Source organism: Lissotriton vulgaris, chromosome 3_1 (assembly GCF_964263255.1).
Source record: "Lissotriton vulgaris chromosome 3_1, aLisVul1.2, whole genome shotgun sequence".
NCBI classification, from domain to species: Eukaryota; Metazoa; Chordata; class Amphibia; order Caudata; family Salamandridae; genus Lissotriton; species Lissotriton vulgaris.
In genome coordinates this window covers 1143564154-1143589058 of record NC_141689.1, presented here as the reverse complement: position 1 = coordinate 1143589058, position 24905 = coordinate 1143564154, and the positions used below count along the sequence as shown (strand labels likewise).

Sequence of the window (24905 nt, the reverse complement as noted above, 5' to 3'; positions counted from 1 at the left end):
GCGCACAATCGGCGCGCCCGCTGCGCGTGACCGCTGCGCGTCCGCACGGTCGCCATATAAGGCGAAGTGCGCGGGTGGGCTGAGCAGCTGGGAGGCGGGAGCGGGGTGGGAACAGAAGGAAAAAAGGGGCGGGGTCAGCGGTGGTGGCGGGAGCGGGGAGCGGGGAGGGAAGGCGGAGGGCGGCGAGGTAGGCGGGCAAACAGGAAGGAAAACGCTAACACGGGCAAAAAAAGATTAAAATACAGGCACAAATGAACAACACAACGCTAACACGGGCAGAAAATATAACAGAAAAACAGGCACAAATGGCGAACAAAAACAAGGCAAAAACCAAAACAAACAACAGCCGAGACAACCGGCAGCGAGGCAGAGGGCAAGGCGCTGGGGCACACGCAGCAGCTGGTGGCCGTGCGGCGCGGGGGTGTCCCACAAGTGGCAATGACGTCAGTAAACGGCGCAGAGATGCAAGGGCCCCCTTTAATGGAGTTAATTGAGCATACAGGGGGAAACCGAGGTGGGGAAGTACCCTCACGGTAAATGAGCGCTCTGCGCATGCGCACTTCATCTGGGGGGTGTGGTTAATTGTTAAGGATCTGACACCAGTTAGCGACCTTGCCGTAGGCCCAAATAGGATACGCAGAAAAGTAATTACTGTATGATTATGGTTCATATGATTAGATTCGGATAGGAAATACCTTGTACTAGAATTATGGTAAGGTTAGCCATCTGATATCTGTATATATCAATTGTAATCAAATGTCATGCAACTTTTTTCTGCGTAAATGTGTAACTATTGTTTATTTCAATTTTATTTTATTTTTATGATTTAATAAATATGGCCGGGGTTGTACGATCCCCGCCTCCAAAGAAAATCCCTCTCATGTCCATCTTTAATAAATGTTGTTTAACCACATCGATGCTGATGACGAGTTCAGCTCATCATGAGGCTTACCTGCCGTGTGCTGATGACGAGCTGAGCTCGTCATGAACTCAGGCATTTTCAATTCTTCAGCATACAGCGGGAAAATGCGCAGCAGCGATGTGGTTAACGCAAGGGGGGTCCGGTAGTCCCTGGCCATACCGCTGGCAACACCTCTGTCTCGGAGGTTCTTATAAGTCGGTCCCCGTGGAGTGGACACACTGTTGAGGAGGAGCTGTGTCCGGTTGGCACATACTGTGGGAGGATATTTATTTAATTTCCTTCCCGTCGGCTGGGCCCCCAGGTATCAAAGAAAGAATTGCAGCTGTGCCCCGCTTCCTGCAAGCCCTGAGTAAAACAGGAGGAAGTCGGTGGTCAACTATCACCCACTGCTCAGCTCCTAGTCCTGGCCTCAACTTGTGCTGCTGCGGTGCCCTGCCCAGGCAGTTAGAACCTGACTTGTTTTAGCTTCTTGTGATTTAAAGCCTTGTAATGGTGCTCTAAGGCAACATATTTACGTGTCTATGTGAAAGGCTTGCCTTGACATCAAGGAGTTCTTCAAACAGCTCTTCCTCTAAAAATGGCACCCATATCTTTAAAAGCTTGTGTTTTAACTCTGGAAGCAAATCCTACTGGGACACTTAGAAGATAAATATTCTGTGTACAGAACTGTCTGTCTGTTTTTTGGTGCAAAGTGTGCTTCCAGAAACTACGGAGTGTCAGCAGAGAGTAAACCAAACTCAATGCTCCAAAAGAGAGCTTTTTTATTTCAACATGAATGCTGATATACTTGTGTGCTCTGCTGACAGCAATATTGTCTGTGCGTTCGACCACCTATTTCACTAGAGGGTAGAGAACACAATAATCAAACAAGCATTTGCAGTGCAATAGGTCTTGCAAATGCAAGATTTTGAGCTATTGGTATAGTAAATGGCAATGCCTTTTATTTGTGTGTTTTAAAAACTGCAATAAAAAAGACACTGTCATTTACAATACCAATAGGTCAAAGTTTTCTAAAATGCTAGACCTATTGCATTGCAAAGGCTTGTTTCTTTTTTGCCATTTCTTAAACTCTGTCTTTGACAATGGTGAATGAGAGGTGAAGAAATGTTGTTGACTATTGCTCTCATTGTCAATTCCAATGTTTTTTTACTCTCTTTTGACTGGTATCAAAATAATAAAAATATATATAAAACAATAGTGTGCTTACAGTGTGCTTACAGTGAGTAGTTGTCAGCTGTTTAAATTCTTACAAGAGAATATCTGCAAAAATGTAATAAATATGATATAAATACCATACAATTGACAGAATGAAGGTGCTATAATTGCACCCGATAGGTAATTATGGCCTGGGGAAGGTAATTTACAGGTGCAATAAATAGCACCTTTTAAGAGTTTTCTAAGAAATAACATGTAGGGGGCATATTATCAAGGACCGGTGTTAAAATTATCGCTGTTTTATCGGCAGGAAACTGCAGATAAAACAGCAATAATGGGCTTGATAATACGCCCTTGTTAAGTCCCATAGAAGCCCACGTTCTGATGTTAACATGGGCTTCTATGGGAATTAACAAGGGCGTATTATCAAGCCCTTTAACACCGTTTTATCCGATAAAACAGCGATAATTTTAACACCGGTCCTTGATAATATCCCCCTCAATTCTGTTGCTCAACGTATAAAATCCTGCATGGTATGGTAAACACTGTAAACTGTTTTCCTGCTAAATTCCTACAGGCTTGATGTGACAAAATCTTTTGAAGGGTGAGGTATTTAACACACCCCACAAATAATTCTGTTCCATGAGCAACACCTCGGAATCAGAGGAATGAGGAAAAACAAAAATGTTGAAAGCTTTTCTAAGAACAACATCTCTTTTCCCACATTTCCTAAGCATGCACTTATAGTTTTAAAAGAAAATGGAAGGTGCACTCGTAGCAAAGGTAGACACATAAGCAGTAGTTCCAAAATTACTTATTGTATTAGGTCAATCCTTAAAAACCTGCACACTTGTGCTCATTTATAGTTTTAAAATAACCAAAATTGCCTTTTCTTTGCGTTTGCTTGGTTTCAAATGTTTTTTACAGGAAGAGCAGTTTGCATCTGTATTGTGAAGGAATGAAGGCAAGTATTCAATGGATTTTAGTTACATTAAAACCGTTTCCATAAAAGAGGAAGCTTGGGTCTGTAGAGAACCTGGGGATGCGCGATGAGAAGGCTTATTTTATTTTAAACAAAATTCTTCAAAAGCACTTGATTACTTCGATGTAGCAGAGGTAGGCGGGCCTGGGCACGTGGTTGCAATTATTCCAATTGCTTTAGCTGTAAATTATATTTTGTGATGGTGTGGGAACAGGAGATGGTTGATAAAGTACACATTGTTTCTGTTGTTATGGTCTGAATTTGTAATGGTATTATAGTGAATGTAGTGTATGGGTTTTGATTAAAATATTAACGGCGAATACCTTTTGGCAGGAACCAATTCTTTGAATGTCCACAAATTGTAAATACAAATTCAAAAGAATGTCCCAAAAGACATATAAATTAAAAAGTAATACATTTTCACCCAGTAATGTCTTACCATGTAGCCAAATAAACAAGCATTTACAATGCAACGGTTTCGCCTTTTCAAAAGTTAGAGCTATTGGCATTGTAAATGACAAAATTTGTATTTATTTGTTGGTTTTGAAAACAGATAAATAAATGGCATTGTCATTTACATTGCCAATAGCTTAATCTCTCGCAAGTGTGAGACCTATTTTACCCTACTGGACGAGCTCAGCAGACAGCAATTACTACCATACACACACACACCCACAGCCACAGACACCCAGAGCCACAGACACCCAGAGCCACAGACACCCAGAGCTACACACACACAGCCAGCCACACACACCCAGAGCCACACACACACACCCAGAGCCAAACACACACACACACCCAAAGCCACACACTCTCAGTTCCTTAGGTTTCCAGCAGTGCCCCTGTGGGCCTGACCCTGGGAGGTAGTTTCCAGACGCCCCTAGGTACCTGGCTGATGCATGAGAGCGGGTTGCAGGACCCATGGTATCATTGAACGGTGAGGGGGCAGTAAGGACCCTCCTACACACACAGCAGTTCAGCCCTAGTTGTCCTTTAGACGCTCGCCACTGACGTCTGATTCCCCTCCCCTCCCAGGCAGCCTGGACCCACATGCACACACACACTATGGAGGCGGTGGGCCTGCTCCACACCTACGCAGTGATTAGTAGTGTAGACCCGACCCTACGCTGCCACTCACAGTGTGATGCGCCCCCCCCCCCGCCAGCACCTGACAAGCTGACACACTTAGGAGGAGCCAGCTCATTGAAGCCCAGGGCTCAGTCTTCTGTCAGAGACGCGCACAGCCTGCATGCCCGGTGCCCCTGCCCCTCCGAGTCCCGGACTCTCCCTGGAGGAAGTTACGACACTTCAAAGGAACCGATGTGAAGTGCCGCTGCACCGTACCGGCGAGTGCCGGCCCACTGTAAGCACTGAGGCACACCACCTAGGACACAACAAACAGAGAGCTCTTGCAAAGGCGGGACAGGACGTGCGCAGAGGCTGCACTTCACAAACACCCCCAGCAATAAAAGACAAGAACTGGTGACGTACACCTCGCATGAGAGCTGCGCCGGGGCCTCTCCGCGGGGGTGTGCGGGGGCCGAGAATCCCAAATGCACCACAAACACCCCGCCAATGAGGAGGTCTCCCTCTGAGGAGTAGGACTGCTGTGTCCGGCCCTGGAGGTCACACCCGGGCTGTCTGCCCCCCGCTCCTCTGCCGAGGATCACAACAGAGGTCAGGAGAGACGTTGCGGACAGCCACCGCGCCATGGAGGCTCTGGCGGTCCCTGGCACCAGCGCAGGGGGCTGCAGTGTGCCACTGTGTCCTGGGGCCAAGTGCAGAGAAAGAAATGCTACCCCAGGCTGGATATGGTTGTTCTGTCCTAAAGGTCAGGTGTTCTGTTGGTTTTTGTTCTGCACACCCGCAGTGCCGGACACTCCTAGGAGTAATAACTGCGCTCTCTACAAAACATCATTCATTCACTACAGCTGACAGATCAGTGGGGCAGCCCACTTCACCCATAGGATAACTTCACTGTGATTGACACATTCAGCTCTGTTACAAAAGTCGCACACCCACATGCAAAGTAGCTCGCTTTGTGCCAGGGACTTTAATGGCACTGCTTACTCTTTGAGACCAAGAAAATATTTTGACTTTCAGTAGATGTGTTTTTTTGTATAATAGTGAAGGCCTGGCACTCGTCCAAACATAAAGTTTGACAAAAATCATGATATAAGAAGTTACTGGCAAAGCCATAAGGCTGGTCGCCAACGCCAGACCTATTTCCTATACCAGTACTGGTCCCCCCACCCCGCCTTTGACCCTATAGATGTAAATGTAAATGTATAGGCATTTATATAGCGCACTACTTACCCGTAGGGTCCCAAGGTGCTTCGACCGCTGCGAAACCCTTCCTGGCTTCCCTGAGAGATGGTCCCTTAATGGGTATCTCCAGGGTGAGACCAGGCATCCCCGGCGGTCTGGTGGGGCCGTTAGTGAAGATGAGGCAAGCTAATGCCCAGAGTTGCCGAGTGTGATCGCTGATCAGAGTGGGCACCGAGGCGAGAGAATTATCGAGTCCGCTGACCCTGGTCCAGAAACCTGCCGCGCCAGGAATCGAACCCTGGTCCCGGGCCGTCCTCTGCTCTCGGGTCTGCCGCCTCTAACCAGTGAGCCACACTACTTCACTATAGAAATAGTCTATTGTTATTTTACAGGCTATTGAGACTGCAAGTCAGGGCATCGAAGGTAAATAAGACCGAAAGTCCAGGCCACAAATAACTCTGTACTTCCTGTTTGTCTATGCCACTCTAGACTACTGACATCCCTGTGTCTATTCCACTTCATCGAGCTGTCTGTCTGGCTGCTTCCTGCTGCGGCTGTGAGCCGGGCAGGCACAGTGCTGCGTTCTGACTCACCGCGCTTGGCAAACTCTGTCCACCTTTTAAAATGTGAGTGGAAAACTCCTTGGGGTTATAAACCTCTGAGTGAAACCACCAGGGTGCCCTGGTGTTTCCGACTCTGATGCGTGAGCACATCTCATTGCATGTGTTGTGAACCTGTGATTCAGAGCTACACTTGCTGGTTTTCTGAGCCAAGTGCCTTGGAGTGGGGACAGGTGGGGAGGAGCTAGAGGATGCGTGAAACAACACGGACAGTGGGAGGCAGAGGCGCAGAGGAAGGCAGATAGACACACGGACAAAGACACAGACCGGTGAACACAGACATGGATGTGCATACAAGCTAACTCGCATGCACACAGACACGAAGAAAACTGACATGCACATGCATACGCACCACCACCAGCAAACAGCCATGAACTTCCAGACAGAGAGACGGAAATACTCACTCAATGACGGACAAACAAAGCCGAAGAGATTGACCGGTAGACACAGACAAAGTAACATGAACATGCAGACAGGCTGACGGACACCGAAGAAAGAGACAGACTGACACAGACAGATGGACATTCACACAGACGGGCACAGACCGACAAACTGACATGGGCCCGGTATTCTTTCTCTCTTTGTCAGCTTCTATTTTTGGTTAGTGCCTCGTTTCAAAGTGCTTATTTCTCCACCAGCTACTATAACTTAATATAACTTGTGTGGCTGTTCATCCTACATAAGAAACTTTAACAAGTGTGCCGCTATTGATTCGGAGGCGATATCAGGGTGGAGCGTGATGGACCACCACAAGGCATTATAGGTATCGCGAGGGAGTGACATATCACACAAAGGTGTGTTGTAGGAGAAATTTAGGAACTGAGTGAAACAGAATGTCAGAGGGTGGGCAAGGGGATGTGTTTAAAGAGTACAATCGCTTCCAATGGCGCGGTGAATGTGGTGGCTTCGGGGAGCAGTTTGTACACACCTCCTGGATGTGCATCATTTACTCACCTTATTCAGACACCCCCCTGCCCTCCAGGGGCGGGGTCGCCGCTCCATGCATGGAGAGCTGAGCTCGGCCGCCGCTCTCTCCCTCAACGCCGGGGATCCGGGAGCTGAGTGCGGAGGGGCTGCCAGGGCGCGGAAGTGACGACACGCGACACCGCCATGTCTGTGAGGGGCGAGCAGGCCCCGCTAGTCTGTCTTCGATGCTGACGGCAGCAGGTACCGTTATCTGCCAGTCTTTCTTCCCTACTATGAAGCTGGAGTTTTTCAAAGGGCAGGCAGGCACCCGCCCTTCAGACAGCTCCAAGGGACTTGATGCACGCGTGTTTACACTGCGCCTAGCTGCCTTTAAACCTCTGATGGAATTGAAGAAACAAGTCAGGTCCCGGGCCGGCAGCCAATCACAGCGCGGCCTGGGACAAAGGGGCGGGACTTAAAAAAAGCCTGAGAAACGCCCCCGAATCGCGTTTTCCCGAGAAAGCGTGATTGACAGCCTCTGTCTCCCAATGGCTAGCGTCCATTTATGGAGCTAGCCAATGGGAAACAGAGGCGGTCCGAACATCCATATTGAAGACAAAAGTTTTCGATCTGGGAGGGGCACTGCGTGCCCTCGCCAGGTCGAAACCTAAAAACTACCTTGCCACAACACATGGCATAATGGAGCTAAGCTATTTTTCTTCCACGTACGCGAGGCAATGATATTTCATCTCCAGTAGGACTGCCGCAATCGAGTTAAGAATTAGTAAGTCTCCTTTTGAATATAGAATTCTCTATATGTGTCCTATCACTTTTGGGGGTTTTCCTTTATCCAGGTATCATTCAGGTATCATAGAAACATGTACTCCTCCTGTAGGCAAGACTTGGGGGCACAGTAAATAACATCTGACATATTTTCTCAATGGCAAACATACTCCAATTTTTCTTTATAATACGCTGATTCTCTGGCATGTAGTAACTTTAAAAATATCCCATTATTTTGCTCTTGATTGGGTCAAGCAGCTCACCTCTATTCAAATACTGTGCTTTGTTCTTTAAATTGAGATCTCCAGTAGTGTAGGCTCAGGGGCATATTTAGAAACCCCTATCGCCATCACAACGTCACTTTTAGTGACGTTGTGTTGGTGATAGGGGCTTTGCCTTATTTACAAGGCAGTGTTAAGCCACTTAACATGACATAAGGTACCTTGTAAACAAGGCACCTTTTCACACTGTACTTAGTGTGAAAGGGGAAAGAAATGGCTGTTGTGGTGGGTGTTCCACCGCAACACCCATTGATTTTGATGCTGCCCCCTATTTACAAGGGTGGTGTAAATAGGAATCATTGCCAAAATTAAAGACCAGGGAAAACCTGGTCTTAAACAGCTGAAACGAGGAGAAATGCTTTATTTCTCCTCGTTTTTGCTGTTTCCATGTGTGCTGCCTTGAGCAAATTGCCATTGATTGTTTATGTGCAGGAAGGTGACCCTTCCTGCACATAAACAATCATTTCCCACAACGTAGACACCCTTGCACCATGGTGGAAGGGTGCCCTCGTTGGTGCTAGGTAGCTGAACTTAGCTCCAGCGCTAGGAGAAACGCAGGGGTGCGCTGCATTCTTGTGAATAGTGTGGTGTTAGCAATGTTTGCTTAACGTCACTCTTCTACATGCTGTGCTGTTGTAAATATGCCCCTCATCGTCTAAATCTTTTTGCTAGTCAACTTACATCAGTTAACTCTGGAGTTATGCCTTAAAGGTGCCTAGAGCTTCAAGGTGCTAACATGTAACTAGGCAATTTTGCCATTTGATTTTGTAGGTGTCGAAGTAGAGACTGCCTAATTAGTTGCCTATTTGACCTGAACTCATTGTCAACTTAATGGTGGGATGAAAAGCATGAACTCACTCCTTCATATTTAAATATTATTTTTTTACTTATTTTTATTATAGCACTGCTTTATTTGACATAACAATTTGCACATTACACAGTTTACAATCTCATATCCCGCCCATTGGGCTATTAACAGGGTCACATTTTGACATATCTGGGTTTGCTCACCTTTGTCACATTTGTTACTATCAGAGTACGGATATTGCAGAAAGAAGAACTACTTCAACAAAGAAAATTACTCAACAATTATTTGCAGCAGTTAAAAGTTACGGTATTATCTGCAAAGAATGTTTACTATGTCTGTAATGCATTTTTGGGGAGCCGGAGTTTGACCACCATTCCATATGAAATGGTCATAGTGGCTGTCCATACTATGCACGCTGGACCCAACTACCCTCAGTTCCCGTGTGTGGTTGGAAAATATTGGGTTGCGTCATCTGTGTGTCATCTGTGTCAGACTCTGGGTGGGTGTTAGGTCTTTGCAGCCCCCTCTAGCATGTAACCCCAGTCTTCAATGTCCCGTTCTGAGTTCTTATCAGTGCGCACTGCTTTTAGACTGCTTTCTTCCGCCACACCCCACTCTTGCATGTCCGCCTGCCATATGGCCAGTCTCGGGGGGAGAGTTTGAGACCAATGTATCGCAACACGCCGTTTTGCGAAAACTAGGCCTAGCAGCACAAATTTGTATTGTGTACGCATTCCTTTCTTTGGGTTCGAAAGAACTCCCAGCAGGCAATGCTTAACGGACGCTTCTATATTGACGGGAGTAACTGTGCGTAACATCTGGATTCCCTTATCTCTGCAAACAGATACACGACCAGGTCGTGTATAGGTAAGTTGCTGGGTCTGCGCCACATCTGGGGGGAATGAGAAGGGTGTTCTGGTTAAAAAACGAGCAAGCCTTTGAGGTGTCAGGTAAGTACGGTGTATATAGTGAAATTGAATAAGTTGAAATCTGGCATTATTGGCCCCCTCCCTGATCTTTGAAAAAATCTATCCCATTCTCCTTCCATAAAGGGGACCAGTAGGTCCACCGACCATCTGTCATGTTTTGTCAGGGATGTGTCAACTCTGCGGTCTTCTTTGAGGGCCTTATAAAAATGGGAAATTAGGCCTTTAGTGGACCCCAGGTTAAGCAATAATGCTAGGGTATGTGACTCTGTTGGATCCTCTGGAAAGTTGGGCCACATTTTGCAAACTCTGTGTGATATTTTACTGTATTGAAGAAAGGGACCCTCAGGGATTTGTTACCAGTCGCTCGCTTTGCCAAATGTCAGAAATGTCCCATTCACGTGTAGGTCCCTGGCCGACATATGCCCGCTCTCGTACCATTTGGATACATCCATGACAGATTAGATTTGAGAGTACCCCTGCAACAATTGTAAGGGAAGTGAGTTTGTGTATGGTGCTCTTCGCATAACCCGAGTGACCGCCTGCTCCCAGATCACCACCACCTGTTTGATCATAAATGGGCACGTACTAGGGACCCACGCGCCTACCATTACATACTCTGGGAGGTCTAAGCCTCAGTTTCGGTCTGCTAGGAGACCTTTTTTTCTTGTGTCCATCCATGCACCACTGTGTGGCGTGCTGTAATAGTCCAGTGAAAGTGTAGATCCTAAGATCAGGGAGGCCCAATCGTCCCAGCTCCATGTCCAGTTTAAGTACATCTAATTCCTCCCTGCTCCTGCCATTAGCCCATACTAGCGATATCAATAATGTATTTAGTGTAGTAAACATAGAGGTTGGGATATGGCAGAACGTATTTTGTACTCCAAACAGGCACCTGGGTAGAATGACCATTCTGGCCAGTGCAACTCATCCCATAATGGAAATGGAGAGTCTATTCCATAAACGGATTGACTCCTTCAGTTTCTTGATGACTGCACCTATATTTAGTGCATATTGGTCTCGGGGGCTGTGTGTCACCTGCATGCCAATGTATCGGAAATGGTCCGTTTCCCAGCTGAACTCTACTTCAAGGAGGTCTCGCACTTCTACCCATGCTAAAGATGCTAATGGGATGATGACAGATTTACGGCAGTTAATGCGGAGACCTGGTGAATTTTCAAACGAGTGTAACACTTCCAATAGGGCCGGTATCGCCTCTTCTGGGTGGCGGATAAACAGTAGTGCGTCATCCACATAAAGGGAAATCAGGTGTTTATGCCCATCATGGTGATTCCCCACTGGTCCATGTCTCGCTGCAATCGGATGGCCAGAGGTTCCATTATTAAAGCAAACAACAATGGGGAGAGATGGCACCCATGCTGTGATATTTTTAAATGTAAATTGCTAAACATATACTTACACCATTTAATTTACAATTTAAGTAACACCTTCAAATTATTATAACTCAGGTACCTCCATACACAGTGTACGCTGTAGCCACTTTACACTAACTATAATTCATACCTTCTCCATGAACTGTTTATACCCATTTATATATTATTAGTTATACTTTTTAAAATAATAGCATTTACAATAATACTTACAGAATCGCAAATCACGTGATTTGTTGAAAACAGTGTATGTTAGAGACGCGAGTTATAGTTAATGCAGTGTAGCTACTGAGTTGAATACACCATGTTATTTATAAATTTAAGGTATAACTTTAACTTTGGAATTTGTAATGTTTGTGTATGGTAAGTTTTGTTTGTATGGAAAGAATACCTAAAGTTTTCCTAATAATAATAAAGGGTTAACATTTGGTTTTTGCATTGAACTTCAATGTTTTTTTATTTTTAAATTAAAATGTGTTTCAGCTCGTAGAGTTAACGTTCAGTGAGTGGAGGGTTATTAAGTGAAGTGTCTGCAGTATAGTGGAGGAGAGGGCAGTACAGTGTACTATTGTACAGTGTAGTGTCAAAGAGTGGAGTAGAGTAGAGAGCAGTAGAGTGAATTGTGCTACAGTAGAGTGGCGTACAATGGAATAGAGTACAGTGGGATGATGTAGAGTGGGGTAGAATACAGTGGAGTAGCATAGAGTGGAGTGGTGTACAGTGTAATAGCATACTGTGGATTGTTTTAGAGTGGAGTGGTGTATAGTGGAGTGGCGTACAGAGGAGTGGCTCATAGTGGAGTGGCATACAGTGGAATAGTGTACAGTACAGTGGTGTACACTGAATCAGCATAAAATAGAATGGCCTAGAGTGAAATAACGTAGAGTGTAATGGATTAGTGTGGAATGGAGTGGCATATAGTGAAGTGACATAGAGTGGAGTGGCATAGAGCATAACTGGGTAGAGTGGAGTGGCATAGAGCAGATTATGGTAATTGAAACAGATGCAGCATAATGTAGGTGAACGTATATTGGTGTACTGTGGCATTTTTGAGGTGTAAATGGACATTTTTGGGGATATGAGTAAATAGTGTAAGTAGTGTTAAAGTTATAAGTTTTAAAATAGTTAGGGCCTTATTACGAGTTTGGCAGTTCATTGGACTGTCAATCTAGTGATGACAGTCCCTGGACCCACAGATTGGAGGTCCACCCACACATTAGGACTATGGTGGTGAGGATCCTTTATCCTGTGGCAGTGGCACAATGGTCAGAGGCCACATTGTGCTGGTGGTGCGGCTGCTGCACCACCAAGCATATTAGGAGTTTCCTCACCGCCATAGTTTTTATGGCGGTGAGCCCACCATAAAAAGTGTGGCTGTGAGGAAACTAAGGGGGCCCACAAGGCCCCCTGTTGTCTCAGGGCTTGGGGGTGCTTAAATGGGGGCACATAGTGTGCCCCCCTGTCTGTATGCACCCCCTGATCTTGCACAGTATGGACTTAACAGTTTATGCCGTGCAGGAACGCGCTTTAGTGTTCCGATTGCGGTGCGTTTCTAAGGCTCACATATGAGCCTTTTAAAGGCGCCCCCATGGGACTGCCAAAGCAGAACAGCCCAATCTGGATTCCAGCAAGAACACGGCAGGCGCTCTCAATATGTGTTTTGGCAGTGTGACAGTGAGGTGCTGGCATGGTAGCCAACTGCCACACCACCAAACTCGTAATAAGGCTTTTGGTTGTATATTGCACCACGGTTGACCTTGGTATGTTCATGGTATACCATGGTAAATGTAGATAAGAAGGCAGTATGTGATTGGCTATTGGCTGTGTTTACCAAATGTAAAAGGCAGCCCTGTTGTTTTAATCACATTTTTGCTGTATTCTACATTTTAGTGCATTTTGGGTTAGGGACTTAACTGTAGGTAAGTAGTAGGTTTTATTGTTGTTCCGTATCTACTACCACTTTGTTAGTAAGTAGAGAAATGTATTTATATTTTTATTTATATTTTTCAGAACTTTACGGAGAACCACACTTTTTCTTTAATTTTTGTAAGTACAGCTGTAATTTTTAGATATTTCTGTATGACTCTTTAGACTTTTTGTAAAGAATTAAATATGTAGAAAATAATAAATCCACTGTAGCTCACTATATTTGTATAATGTAGTACAATACAGTGTATCTTAAATGTTTTCACACATTTATTTTTTATTTAATCAAGTCCTGATGTACTTCCAAGGAAGTATTGCAGTACTCTGTAAATGTTTTCTAAAATATATAGAAACTTAAAATTAATTTTTCCTATCTATTACCACTTTTGTAAAGTGGTAATACATAGGAAAAAAACATGAACCTAATACCTATATTTAAGGATGTGCTGCATAACACGGACAATATGTACTTAAAAACAACATGGCTGTCTTTAACTTGTTTAAAGGCAAACAGCATGGCTGCCTTTAACTTGTTCAAAGGCAGTCAGTAGCCACTGACAAAATTCTTGTCATCACTTTTTACTATGGTACTTCTGTAAAATAACGCACAATGTTGTCAAAGTACAGTGATAACAGTATCACTGAATAAAATGTCTTAAAATTTCTCAAAATACTTGCCTGTAGTACCCAAAAGGATAATTTGTGCACCATAATGTGTAATCCTGCCAAATTTCATGGAAAGCCATTCAGTTGTGTTTGCGCTAAGTGAAATACAAAAGTCTATGGAAAACGCATTGGTGGAAAAACATATCTTGGACCCCCCTTCAATCTATGCACCCCATATCCAATCATTGTGAAACTTTTCATCCTCCGTCAATGGAGAAAAAGCTATAGGGGCTTGATTCACAAAGGTTCTCCGCACTCGTTGGGGAGTATCCGTACTTGGGGTGGAATCTCCGCAATGAGATTTCTCTTTGCCGAGATTCTTCGAGTGCAAAACTCCCCCATGACTGTGGGTCCTCCGCCACTAGTGCAGAGTCCCCACGTGAATCAGGCCCAGAGTCTGGAAAGGTTTATAGAGATTTGTCAAACAAGGACAATATTATTAGCGACCAAAATTCCAAGGAATTCTTATAACTGGGAATCCTCTGCTCTTATTTCCCATATCTTTGCTGATGGAATAATGGTATGGTCTATCTTAAACACTCTTATTCATTTCAGGGCCTGGATCAGAGAATTTGGTCCAAACTGTGCTCTTGGCATTAGGTTCTGTTATCCTAATATAAAAATAATCCGGTGTTAACCTTAAAGTTAGTCTAGTTGAGTCCTAAAAATCTCATTTGTGTTGAATAGACTGTAAACAATGAATATTTCACAATCTCCTCTGCATCTCTTCTCTTACTGGAAATAGGAAAAGAGGTTCTCAGCAACAGTGCCATTTTATCAATTGCTGAGCTCTTTAACAATTAGAACACAAGCTTAAATGCCTTCGAGGATTTGACAATTCAAATCCAATTGTTTATATACTACCTCTCAAGGGCCTGCAACCTTCAAAGGCCTGTGCATTGGCCATGCTCCGTCAAACCCCTTTTACACAAGTGCTGCAGTGTTGCTTGATTAGGTTGGGGGTGGGGTTGGGAGTAGCAACAGGTATGGACAGAGGCAAAAGGGCTTTAAGGCTATTTCATCATTACAACCACAGAGGACAGATTGTTCTAAATTGAACTGGGAGAAACAAAAAGGTAATCATTGGAATGCTGGTGCAGAAGACCCACACCAGCTCTTTTTAGCCCTGATCTACAACATTTTCTTCAAAGGACCTCTCCACTTTACAATTTTCTAACAATAAAGATATATTTATTGGAAATTCATGCTGTGGTAAAAAGCAGAATTGAGCACAGACGATTGCATTTTATTTTTCTATGGGCTATTTCTTTAGTACATTATGGCGTCTTGAGGTCACCTAAAAGCGATCAAGGGAGTTCTGTTGATTGTTTTCGTGTTACACCTATTGCTGTCATCCGTACTGGAGTGTGCAGGAGCCCTGCTCTCCTCATGCGGCCTAAGCGAACATTGCTTGTAAGACCTAAACGCTTCTGTTTTTATAAATGCCAAAACAAAAACCTTTTTTGAAAAGCAGTATGAAAACGGAAAAGGGAGAAATGGTCCCTTAAAAAAAAGTCATGCTAGGACTAGTGACAGTTTACATTTAATGAGTCTAAAAATTATTTCTTAACTACCATGATTGATCATCTGTGTGCAATTTCTATCTCCATGCAGTTTTAAAAGACAAGCCTTTTGCTAGCCTGAATTATGAAATGGGTTCTCCCAGGTCCCCTTCCTGTAACATTGATCTTAGAAAGGGGCAGGAGGTTAGTAACTTTGCAATTCAGGGGCTATGCAGCAGCTTGAAAGTCTTTCCGAAGCTTATTACCGTTATAAAGGGTGTCATTTCTGATATTTAGCTTTTTCCATGGACTTATGTGTTTGGTTTTATTTCAGGGGAAAAATGTCTCTGTCACTGGGAACTGCAGTCATGCAGTCGGTGTCCGGTTAGTGCCCTTCCATTTCTGGTGCTTTGCTGCAGGTTTAAGACCTTGTTAGAGTTTCTTGTTGCTCAAATGGGTGTAATTTCGATATTTATCTGTTTCCCTAATCTTCATTATTTAGTTTTGCCCACGAGACAGTGTCACTCATAGCCATTGAAATGTCACTCAAAATTTCACTGAAATTATGAAAATGTCACACTTAACGATCTGAAACCATGGCAGCTAAGCACCGGTTTTAAAATATAACATTGTTTTTAGAAGGCTAGATTCCCGAGACCTTGGGTGTGACAGCCAATCACGGTGTGACGCATATTAAGAAATATATTCTACATACATGAGAGTGTAGAGCTCGTGCACGTTGTGAATTACACTGCTATGCATTTCGATATGACTCACATTTGCCACATTTTGAAAGCCGGGCTTGGCTGAACGTCAGTGAGGAGCACGATTGATACTGCATTTAATGGCTCGGGTACACGTTTCACAATCTGTTCATCCAGCCTTTAATTCCTGCCACCAGTCGCCAGAATTGCTCGAAATATGGCGGCGGTTACTCATAAGAATGATGGGCGCGCGCTGCTTCGCGGTTTCAATCAAGCGTTGATCTGCGAAATTCAATGAACAGCGATTGCAGGCCAAAAGTGGCAGCATGACAAATGTCACGCGCTCCAATATCAATCCAAACCCGACCTTTGGGAAGCGTAGATCATGCCTCCGGCTATCGCTCAGTGAAAACCGACCTGCTTTGAAGTGAGACGGAAGCCAATTTGGAACCCACAGCTTTACGAAATGGACTGAAAGCCAGAAGGCATCTTTAAAAACATTTTCAGCCAGGCAAGAAGTAGGTCAAACTGTTATTCGTTTTGTTTGCCATTCCTAAACAAGAACGGACCTTTTCCCTTGTAGTTTTGGCACCTAGATACAGGGATGCGGTGAGACAAATGCACTCCAATTCTTAATGTATCTTACTGCCCATAAAAGCAAGAGGGTACATGTTTTCCTTTTTTGCTTTAAGGCCTATGGGACATTTTCTATGCTACTGTCCTGTGAATTAAATATAAAATATTTACTACCTTCTTTATTCTCAGGCAGTATACAGCCCTGAAGAAGGTCGGTTCGAATCGAAGCGTGGTGAAAACAGATGTGCAGACATTTTCAAATTATAATATGAATATGGCCAGCATCTAAGATAACTAGAGAATTTGCATTTTTAATGATAGGGTAGGGTAGGATAGGGTCTTTGTTAGTATGAGCTAAACTATGGGCCATATGTATCAAGCCTTTTATGATTCGCAAAGGCCGAAATTCGCAGAATTTCGGCCTTTCCAAATCGCAAACGGCCTTTTTGCATGTTTTGGGATGTATGAAACATTCCCAAAATAAGGAATTGCAAACTTGTGCGATTCCTTATTTTGCCATAATATTTAGGGAATCGCAATTTTGCGATTCCTTAAATGCTATGTATGTAGCATTTTTGGCTAGCGAATTTTGGTTAAGGAATCGCAAATTACCACCAACTTGTAGTTGGTGGTAATTTGTGATTTCTTGTAAATATGCACAATTGTGCATTTGTGAGGGTAGCATAGGACGCACATACATGCCCATTGGGCATGTATGTGCACCATATGCACACACATGTAATTTACAGGGGTGCAGCAGGGTGTCCTTGAGACACTCCTGCAACCTTGCAAAAATTCTCAAATTGCGATTAGCAATTTGAGAATTCGCAATTTGAGAATTATTTGTAAATTATTCCTATGGGCCTCCTGGCCCATAGGAATGCATTGCAAAATATTCCTTAATTGCGATTTCGCAAAATGCGAATTCGCAATTAAGGAAGCTTAAGGAATCGCAAATTAAATGCGATTTTGTTCATACATACCATTTTGCATTTCCTAAATAGCGATTCCTTAAAATTCGCTATTTAGGAAATGCAAAATAGTTTGATGATACATATGGCCCTATATTCTGAGACTGATTCATCTCTTGAGATGAAATTTTTAAAGAGAATGGCAGCTTAATTCTAAAATTCTTAGCATTATTTAAAATATTTTAAGGTCTATGGTTTGAAAAAAACACACACGACGCTCTGTATATATTATAACAGCAGAACAGAATCGATTTTGGACTGATTTAGAGTTCAGTGGGGGGGTTACTCTGTCAAAAACGTGATAGCCGTCCACGGTACTACAAGTGTAATAAATCCAATTTCACTTTTAATACAGCAGATAATATATCCATCACATTTGTGACAGAGTAACCAGTCACTCGAGCTCTAAATCAGGCTCACATTCGTCTTAATACCAAATTAATTACCCTTTGAATCATTACGAGATTAAACAAGAATTGAGTGTGGGTCAAGATAAAGGATAGAAAATATATGAATGTGTCACTGATCACATTTATAGGGATGGGACACCAACTGGCTGCCACTGTTACTAAAGAAGAAAAGGTCCCCCAGCTGAGCCGCAGTACTTGTAGCTATAACAAAAGCGAGAGGGACCAGGAGCGTTATAGGCCCAGCATACGAGTTTAACCCCTTCGCTGCGGCGGCTATTCCGCCGCAGCGCTAAGGGGGTGGGGCGGCCGCACAGCGGTTCCGTGCTTGTGACGGAACTGCTCCGTCACGGCTCGCGGGTGAGCTGTGCTTGTGACGGAACGGTTCCGTCACAAACCCGCCCGCCCATTAATTTGTCAGCGCAGGCGCGGAATTCGCACCGCGCAGGCGCGGCGGGCGGGCCATGACGGAACTGTTCCGTCACAAGCACAGCTCACCCGAGGCTTGTGACGGAATGGTTCCGTCACAAGCATGCAAGGGGTTAAACAAGAGTATGCAGTACCCTGTGGAAGTGGAGGGGATGGAGTGCCTAGGAAGTATTTCAGAAGGGGGATACACTCCATTAGGGCCAAGGGCCCTCACACACACACAATCATTACGAATCATAAACTTGAAACAAGCTTGAGATTGTTGATTGTTCATTTTTGTTTCTGGTAGATTTATTTGTCAAAGTGAAGGATCAAACAATTCGATTTCTATCTATGACTGAATCTGAAAGAAGGATGTGGAATTAGAACAAAGTGCAAGCAGGTTGACAAAGTGACTGCTACTTATACAGGTGCTATGGTGGTGATGCTGGGTCCAATAAAATGATGACGGAGAGAGAACTCCAGTGTAACAGCGATGGTTTCCCTTCCCGCCAACATTATAGTCCGCCTGCCCGATCTTGATTTTGTCTGACCATAGTTTGATGGCGGCGGAGACTACTCTGTCTCAACTGTGGTCAAACTCCTCAAATGGCTTGATGGAGTAAAGGCCTTCGGAGTTTTGGCTGTATGTCTGCCCACCTAATTTAGATTGGTAGACATACAGCCATTTTTCAGTGCCCGTAACCTCCGGAAAAATCTGGTGGTAAGGGGCACTGAAAGTGAAAGTGAAGAAGAGGTGCGGCGGTGGAAGAGGTGTGGCGCAGCGACCAGGGTGCCTGACTCCGGACCACAGGGTTCACGGTTCAATCCCCGGCGGCAGGTTAGCCAAGCACCATGTGACTCTGGGCAATAGCTTGCTTAATGTTCCTGATGGCCCCAGTGCCGGGACACCTCTCCGGAGGAAGCTGTGCGCTTTACAAATGCTGGCATTTACATTTACAATGACCTCCTCGCAAGGGGAGGAGATGCCCATGGTGAGGAAGGCATTGTTTTTTTTATTTATAAATCCTATTTTTTTTTTGTTCTGTGTTGTTTTAGATGTTTGCAAAACACATGGGTAATGAAGTTTAGCATTTTCAAAAGATTTAAAGTAGTATTTGTTTGTTTATTTGAGAAAGTTACATCACTGTACTGCAAGTCCTGCAATGCAGTGCATCCGTTCCATACTCTTTTGTTTTATGTTGGTTTACAAACTTCGAAAACATTAAGGGCCTTGTTCCAGCTTTCTGCCTGATAGTCGGAATGTCCTAGATCGTGTTGGAACCCTTTTGAGCGATTCGGTCGGTTTACAATCCGCCCCACCAATTATGATGTTTGCGGTCAGATTGTAAACCTTGCGGTCCTTCCGAATCGGTTCCAACAGGCTCTCGGAGAAGTTGTGTTGGTCGGAACCGCATCATGCAGCTCTACAGACAGGGTTTCCGACTGACCGAATACGATGTCTATTTCCGACAGCCTTTCCGAGTTGGCCTGTCCGACACAAAAAGGCTGTCGGAAAGTGACTTTGGGGGTCCCTAGCTGGGCCCCAATCACCCTGCAGCTTCTGTTTGGAGGTCGAGGGGGTACCTAAGTGAACCCCTGTAAAACCTTCCACGTGTGGCTGGCACCGTGGGGTGCCTACCACAGGGTGCAGTGTTTTACACTCACACCCCATTTCTCCATAGGAGGCTGTGCTGCCGGTCGAAACACGGGCTCTCATAGGGTACAATGGGACTTCGACCGAACAGTGTTTGGTTGCATTGTAATGGTCAGGAGGAACTGCCGGTTGGTTCCCAAATCCGAGACGTTGTCGGGCGGAAACTTTCTGCCCAATATCATAATGAGCCCCTAAGTGTTTATGAAAATTACACAAAGTGAACTAACTTGATTTAAGATAGTTCACACAGAGTTATGTATATGGCAGACATGATATCAGAGTTTTATAATACATGGGAACCAGCAATCTGTTTATAAAAGCCCCTCTCTAACTTCCTTATTACAAGCGAGTTGTGAGATTCTCTAGTTACATGCAATAACAAAATGACGCAATTGCTCAACTGTAATAAGTCATTAAATTTGAAGTAAGATAACATAATGCCTGCTGCCATAGCCACGATCCAAGCAAAAGGCAGGTTACCAAGCATCAATACACTGCAGTTTAAACAAGGAAAACGGGAAGTGGTTTTAGTTCTTCCGATCTTTTTCAAAGAAAAATGATATATTTATGATAGCATGTTTACAAAATATCAGTCAATACAAGAAAGATAGCATCATCTCTCAATGCTTCTACACAGATTGGGCCACAGCAATTTTTTATTTGATTAACCTTAAGCAGATTCTAATGTAATATTTAGCAAAAAGGTATAATTAAAGGTTACGTGTGTGCTGCTTTTATTCTTCATATCTGAAATGAACCCAAAAGAGCAGGTGGGAAGGGTAAGGGTGTTATTATATAGTATTATATGGAAACATACCCTCAGCCAAGCATAAAATGGATTTTGCAAGTCACTTCGGAGTTCCATGACCTGATAAAGGAGCTCGACCATCAGCCTCCATCCTTTATGTGGTTATGGAACTTCTCATTGACTTTCAATATCATTATAAGGTATTGCAGGAGGTACTTTAGCTCTTTGCTAGATATTATCAATATACCTCATTGTGGACTGTAGTCTTGCCTTCTGGGCATGTTTTGTCACTATGATTTGTAGTTGATAAGTTTAAACAAGTCTTACTAGCAGAGGCCAATTGTACTGTAGTGGAATCTTGTGCACATGGAAAGAAATTTAAAACTGCATTCCTTATATTTTCAGATTCCGTGTTTTATCAACACAATTATTCCTTACAGTATTATTTCAGCAAGATTCCTTTCATAGAGAACCATGGTCTCTGAGAGTTTAAATCTCAAGTGAATGTTCATTGCAGTTTCAGGTAATAAATGTATTTTGCCGCACTCCAATGAAGTTATTCTACTCAGAATGTTGGAGTAACTCTGAATGCCCTTGGATCACTGATTGTCCTTCTCTAACAGAAAGATTTTTAATTGTTTTTTTTTTAAATAATGACGTATGAATTTGACATTTATGTAGACTGATCTTGTTTTGACTACATGTGTAATATTGCTAAGTGCAGATGATATGCCGGTGATATACCCGAATCTGCACCTGGGTTTTTGTCTCATCGCAATTGCGGTTGTTGCCTTGTGTAATGCTGATCACTGGATCAACCAAAATCCACCTAAAGTTACGCAATGGTATATTCTCTCTCTGTCATATACATGAGAAAGAGACTGCTAGTAACACAGTAAAGTGTCAAAGAAGTCAGCATAGACTTTCATCTTTCGTCTATGTGGGGCCCTTTGGAGAACCTTTGAAGAAACTCCGGGCTAAAAATCTTTCCATTGAAAAGTATGAGTAATTATAGTTCGGCTCAAAATGAAGTTGCATGCTCAGAAGAACAAGCAATACAATGGAAATGCTTAATGATTAGGTGTGAAAATATAATTGTTTATATATGTGTGAACATCTTTGGGATCTTATATAAAAGAGAATTTTATTTTTTCTACTTTCACAATGAAAAATACAGAAAAAGAAAAAGAAAACTGGTATGAAGTGTTAAGCCGGCAGCCCTGATTCCTTTGCTCATTTATATTACAATATTGCTTTGGAGGTTGTCATTTTATTTCAGATCACCTCTTTGTGTCAGGCTACTGCTCCATTCTAAGATTACTATTTTTTTTGTAACTAAGAACTATTATTTTTTTCTACTTTCATGACACAAAAAATGAAATGAAGCATTTAGGCAGGAGCCCTGGTTCCTCTGGTAATCTGTGATTAAAAGTATATTATATGTGTTTTTTGTAGACAAAGACAATGGGTCAGCTTTATATATGTTGAAATGTTGACTCCTTCTTAAAGCCAATAGGCTCAATTTATTTACTGTGGTGTTCTGACCCTTTTACAAAGTCAGTAGCCCTGTCTTACAAGGACACCCTTTAAGTCATAACAACACATAGTCAGCTCGCACGCACTCAGGGGTTAGAAACCAGGTCCTGCGGACAACTCTACCGGCGAAGGCTGTGCACAGGTCTGCCCATAGAAGACCTGGCCACAGAACAGGCCTTGTGGCCACCCCAATGCTGTGCACTGCAAAAGGCGGTACACAGTCTGGAGCTGGCATTAAGTATCGTAATAAAATATTACTTCACATTGAAAAAACCTAGAAATTCACTGAAAAAACCAAAGGTTAAAGTGATGTTATAGATAGGTACGGTTATAATATCTTACTCTGCGTGGAAAAAAATGCAGAATTTCACTGAAAAAAAAGATATAAGGGACATTATATTTAGGTGAAAATGACAGTTAAAGCATACTGTTTTAAAAAAACAAAACCACTGAAATTCTCCATTTATAGTTCTCTCAAGTAACTATGGCTTATGCCCTAAAGTAACTATAACTCGCATCCTCGCCATGCATGGCTTATGACTTCCTATATTACATCACTCATGACATCTTCTATGAGAGTTAAAAGATACTGTTTTAAAATAGCAAATCCACTAATATTCTCCAGTTTTAGTTATCCCAAGTAACTTATGCGCCCAAGTAACTTTAACTTATGCCTTCGCCATGCACTGTTTCTTGCCTTATATATTACATCACTCATGACATCTTCTATGACAGTTAAAACGTACTGTTTTAAAAAAGCAAAACCACTGAAATTCTCCAGTTTTAGTTATCTCAGGTAACTATAACTTATGCCCTCAAGTAACTATAACTAGCACCCTCGCCATGCACTGCTTATGGCCTAATATATGACATCACGCATGGCATCTTCTATGAAAATCATTGATAACATTGCTGTAACTTCTGAAATTGCATCATTGATGACAACACAGGGCATGAGCTGTAGTTACTTAAGGCACGAGGGCTATAGTTACTTGAGCTAACTATAACTGGTGAATTTCAATGGTTTTGCTTGTTTAAAGCAGAATGATTTAACAGACATTTTCTCCTAATTATAACGTCCCATTTACCTTTGCTTTTTTCAGTGAAAAAACAATAGATAGATAGATAGAAAGATAGATAGATAGATAGATAGATAGATAGATAGATAGATAGATAGATAGATAGATAGATAGATAGATAGATAGATAGATAGATAGATAGATAGATAGGTAGATAGATAGATAACTTATATTCTGCTTTTTTGAATAAACAAAAAGTAGTAAAATTGCTTACAAGTGTAAATTACATTTAGGAAGGGTTTGAAAAATGGTTTGTGAATACCCATAAATATGTATGTTTGTGAATGTTCACCAACTTTCAGGGCATCCACATACCAGTAGGAGACTTATTAACACTGAAATCTTCATGTTAGCAAAATCAAATGTCATGCCCACATTTTACACCATTAATCCCCAGATGCAAGGTATCTCACTCTCGAGATGATATAGGGACATCCAACAATTCTAGGAGATGTCCTGCACATGCCAAACTCTTAATAAACCCCCTAGTTCCTTGCCAGAGCATATATTCACAGCCCGCTAAAGCCTCAATTAAATACAGAAAACATTGGTTCTTAGCTGCCTTTTACCCTGAACCACTGATTTTCAAATAGCCCACACCATATGTGTGTGCGTATGTGTGTGTGTGTGTGTGTGTGTGAATAAACAGTTTTATCACACAAATGCATTCAACAGAACTTAAGAACATGTTAGCATCACATTTGAAAACCTGTGTCAAAACAAGACTTGCTTTATCTAGAGCTATTTTGAATATAAATGATTGACATTAGTAACCAATCTTTACATAGTGTTTCAAAAGATAATTTAGGTAAACGTATACTTATTGAGAAAAATAGGACATTTGGCCTTGCTGTTAATTTCACGTATTCAGTTTTTCAGAAACTTTAGGACGTTATTCCCCGAAGCACATCAGAGCATGAATACTTCACAAAGCAAAACATAAGCTCCATATGGTGACCTAAACCCTCATTGATGAAGAAGACATCAGAAAATCGCCTTTGTGGTTTCTGCTGTAATTACCTTGCCTTCTCAAATAACCAGTATGAAATCCAATTTACTAGGTTCCACATGCCATGACTTTCTTAGAACGTCGCAGTGCACCTGAGAATCCTTAAACTCAACCGCTGTTTTTCTGTGCCCATAAATTCATAAACACAGTTCACTCTTTCATCACATACTGATCATGCCAAACTAATAAATAAATAAATAGGGGATTTTCTAACAGAAAAACTACATTTACCATCTGTTCAAGTCAGGGACAGATTAAATGAAGCAATTATCATGCCAAAACACAAGAGATTATATACCAGTAAAAACTATGTATAGCAGAATGTCAACAGTCAAGGAGATTATATAAAAGTAGACACTGAGGACACCTCTTTTAGGAACACTACGTCTGACACAGTAAATATCCCACCCCTTCCAAAACTCAGACTCTAGCACCCCTGATAGGGATTCTCTCTCTGTTTATATTTCTACCTTACACCTTGTAAAGCAGTCAATGAAACCTATATTTCACTTTATAATACTTAAGAATACATTACATCAAGTACTTATAATGATGTGCCATGAGTGTTTCTAACAGTAACTACATTTTACAGCTGTATAATATCCAAGGATTTTATGAAAGTCAAATTGTTTCATTATATATTCAATCTGACAGACCATAGATGTACCACTGAG

General features: G+C 42.7%; 1 protein-coding gene across 1 annotated transcript in view; it reads right to left on the bottom strand.

Annotated features, from left to right (window-relative positions):
- Nucleotides 1-24905, bottom strand: part of SNCA (synuclein alpha) — a 680317-nt gene that overhangs the window by 343194 nt on the left and 312218 nt on the right. The gene's annotated exons all lie outside the window — the stretch shown is intronic.